The 4057-nt window shown below is 38.1% G+C and overlaps 1 pseudogene; it reads left to right on the forward strand.

Moving 5' to 3' along the window:
* Positions 1-274: 274 nt before the first annotated feature.
* On the forward strand, positions 275-1385 carry LOC107143915 (annotated as a pseudogene).
* The last annotated feature ends 2672 nt before the right edge of the window (positions 1386-4057 follow it).

Genomic DNA, 4057 nt, shown 5'->3' on the forward strand with positions numbered 1-4057 from the left:
AATCAAATCTGGAAAGATTTTGTCCATGATTTCTTTAAATATACTTTCTGCCCCATTCTTTCTTCTTCTGGAACCCTAGTTAGAGATTCCTTGGAGCTATCCAACAGGTCATTGAGGCTTTGTTCAATTTTTCCCCCCAATCTTTTTCTTTGTGTACTTCAGTTGGGATGGTTTCTACTGATCTGTCTTCAAGGTCATTGATATCTTCCTTTACATATTTAAATCTGTTAATTCCTTTTGATAGACTTCTTAAAAATTCATTATTATAGAGGTGAAAGCTTCACTGGGGCAGTCTCCGTGTATCATGGAGAGATATATGCTGCTGCCTTTGATTGGTCTTGGTCCTCACAGCTCCAAAAGTAAACAGGATCTTGGTAAGCTCTATAAGTTGAAGTCCAAAGCTCAGCAGATTACAAACCAATTTGGCCCCTCAACACTAATCAACCTCTTCAATTTCTCATCCATAAAACAGGAACCAGCCAGCACCCTTCTACAAAGCTCCATGGCCAATAGCACTACAGTGGTAAAAATTTCAGGCACCCCTGGGACAGGAGGTAGTCTTATTCCTGAAAACAATCAGATATTGACCAAGAAGAAATTACAGGACTTAATAAGAGAAGTGGATCCAAATGAGCAGTTGGATGAAGATGTGGAAGAGATGCTGCTGCAGGTTGCTGATGATTGCAATTGAGAGTGTGAAGATAGCAGCCTGACAGATTGCTTGGCATTGTAAATCCAGCATACTGGATGCAAAAGATGTCCAACTACATACAGAATGCTGGTGGAATATGCGGATCCTAGGATTTGGCTTTGAAGAAATACAACCCTACAAATAAAGCTTGCACCACAGAAGCTCACAAACAGAGAATGGCGTTGATCCAGAAAACAACCAAGAAATAACACACTGAAAGGTCAGGGAATGGACAACAATGTATTTAAAGGTACTTTGAGATTTCAGCCATCTCATCCTTAGAATTTTTAAAAAGTGCTTCAGAGAAAAGCATGTATGTTTACTTTTTATTAACAGTGCAGGAATATCTATAAAGAATGAGAGGATCTGCTAAAAGAATAACATCCCCTCCCCCAAGTCTTCCATTCCTTTTTCCCTGCCATATCAAAGAGGAGCAGTGTGCCTTCCAGAGAAGAATTTATTTGTAGTTTATTATATGAGTGATTAAATACAGGACCAAGCATTACAGTCTTGTTGAGTGAGACAGTATTAACAGGATTTGTAGAGAGTTTTGTTTCCTCTTCCCTTCCCTCTTATCCTGTACTTTGTAATATCGGTGTTTATATGAATATGAATTTTGCTTTCTCAGTTCTAAATGTTAGAAATTTTGTTCAGAGTTCCATGTTTTTCACCATTATATTGCTCTTTCACTATAAATTCTTTAGCATATTTTTGATAGGTATTTAAAGATTCCCGTCTGTTACTCAAATGTCTGGATTGTCTGTGTCTCTCTAATTACCATATTTTCTTTTTACTATGGGTCACATTTTCCTACTTCTTCACATATCTGGTAATTTTTCTATTGTATATCCTGTTGCTTTTTTGGATCTGGAATTGTCCATCAAAGGCTCAGTAATTGAAGTTTGGTCCCCAATGCAACAATGGTCAGAGATGGGGTTTTGGGGAAGTTATTGGACTGTTATTGGACTATGAGGGCTCTGACCTCATCAGTAAATTAATCCATTGATAGCTGAATGGACTACTGGGAAGTGATGGAAACAGTAGGTGGTGGAGCATGGTTGGAGGAAGCAGGTCACTGAGAGTGCTGGGAGTGCATCCTAGAAGGTAATTTCTTGTCCCTGGTCTCTCTCTCTCTCTCTCTCTCTCTCTCTCTCTCTCTCTCTCTCTCTCTCTGTCTCTCTCATGTGCTTTCCTTCCTGGTTATCACAGAGCTAAGCAACTCTCCTATTCTATGCCATGATCTTCTGCTGTACCTTAGGCCCAAAGCAATGGAGCCAACCATGGGTGGAAACCTCTGAAACCATGAGCCAAAATAAATCTTTCCTCCTTTAAGATGTTTATGTGGTCGTGTCAGGTTATTTTGGTCACAGCAAGAAAAAGCTAAATAACACATTTGAATTATAGATAGCATTGTAGGAGATGGTGGATTTTGCCTCTTTGAAGTGAAGACAAAGAATTGGGCTTGTTCCAGTAGCAGTTAAATCACTGGAAGATCACTTTGTTCTTCTGGAGACTTGGTTTTTAAGCTTTATTAGAATGGGTTTATTTCAGTCTCACCCTTTGTTCTTAAGTGAAGTCCTTAATCCTTACATAATCCTTATTCCCAGGACCTGGCTCTTCTGGGGAAGTCGAAGGAAAGCCCCTCTCCTAGATGCTGACATGTGTTTAAATTTCTCCCCCTACCTTGCCCTCCCACCTTCTACTTACTGCATTTGATTCCTGACCTTTCACACACATTTACAGAGATGGCTAAGGGTTGGGAGGAAGTTTTATACAGAGATTTCTGCTTCATAGTTTCCTTCTTTCTACAACTTCCATCTTTAATTTCTAGCATCTCTGGAAATCCATAAAATTCCACCTCCGATTTAGCTTAATAAAACAGTTGCTTTATGCTCAAAAACTTTTTTCTCTTTGTAACACAGAGGTGGGGACTCTTTCCAAAGGAAACACCAAATAAATGTGGATATCACCCAGAAAGATATCCCTAAAGGATTGAGTACCCTTTAATTTCTGCTTCATTTTTGGCTTCTCCACAAGGTCTTCAAAAAGTTGTATTATTATATCTACAGTTTATAATTGCAATAATCAGAAGGGTTAATTTGGCATAAGATAGTCTACATTCACTGAAGACCAAATCTTGATTTTGTTTTTTATATGAAAATTTAACCCAGTATAAATTTATTCAGTTGTGTTTTGTAAGATAAAGCTCCAACTTTGCTTTCTCATAATTAATCAACTATACCATATGAATTTTTGAGTACTTCACCCATTTAACACTTTTTAAAATGTGATCTTTTATAAGATCTCTCTCTCTCTCTCTCTCTCTCTCTCTCTCTCTCACACACACACACACACACACACACACACTTCTGGGCTTTTATACTGTTCTATTACCCTCCTTGACTAGTATTTTGCACAATTATACCATACAAGTCTCATGCCTTTCTTTGGTTCTTTTGAAAATATACCCAATTCTATTTTTAAATTTGTATTTTCCTTAAAATCATCCATTATACAAATATTTAAAAATGTATTAGCACAGAAATTGTCACAATATTCTCTTTAAACTAAAACAAATAAACCACTTACCTTTTGTATCTCTGTGTGATGAGATAATGTGTTGTGGTGCTCATTGGTTACCTATGAAGGCTCAACCTATGAAGGCTCATGGAATTTTTTTTAACTTACATTCCAGAGGTCTCATCCCCTCTTTTCTTGCCCTTAACTTGTATAACCAGAAGTGAGGCCCTGGGCTGAGGCTGTAGCTCAGTGGCAGAGTGCTTGCCTAGCACATGAGAGACACTGGATTCCATCCCTAGCACTGTATAAATATAAACAAATGAAATAAAGGCATTCTGTCCATCTAAAACTATTTAAAAAAAAAGAATTGAGGCCCCACCCCAGAAGCAGAAGACAAAAATAACAAACATTTCAAAAATTTTGGTCCATGTATAAGGAAGAAAAAAATCAACACACTTCTAAAGTGAGTTTTTCTGGTAACTATTTTCTGGTAACTATTTAATGTTTTATAATATAAGTTCCTGAACAAGAAGAGAAAGGAAGAACTGTTGGTTAAAAATGATTGATGAATGCCAAGTTGTTGCCTGTGGTCTTCCTCATTGCCTACCAAGGAGATCCACACCCACACCCACTAACTCCTATGAGGAGGGAAGATGTGGAGGGTGCGTTGAGAGAGATCAAAAGAGTAAAGGCTCATCTCTGCCTCATGTATTTCCCTCGGCCTGATGGGTGAACTCTCAGAATTCTCCTTAGGACTGGTCTTTTTCCCTTGGCTTCCCACATGATAAGCAGACAGTCTGCAAGAAACATTTGTATTTATCTGGCAATGGTGATGGACAAGGAAGA

The sequence above is a fragment of the Marmota marmota genome, unplaced genomic scaffold (genome assembly GCF_001458135.2).
Source record: "Marmota marmota marmota unplaced genomic scaffold, marMar, whole genome shotgun sequence".
Classification (NCBI taxonomy): domain Eukaryota; kingdom Metazoa; phylum Chordata; class Mammalia; order Rodentia; family Sciuridae; genus Marmota; species Marmota marmota.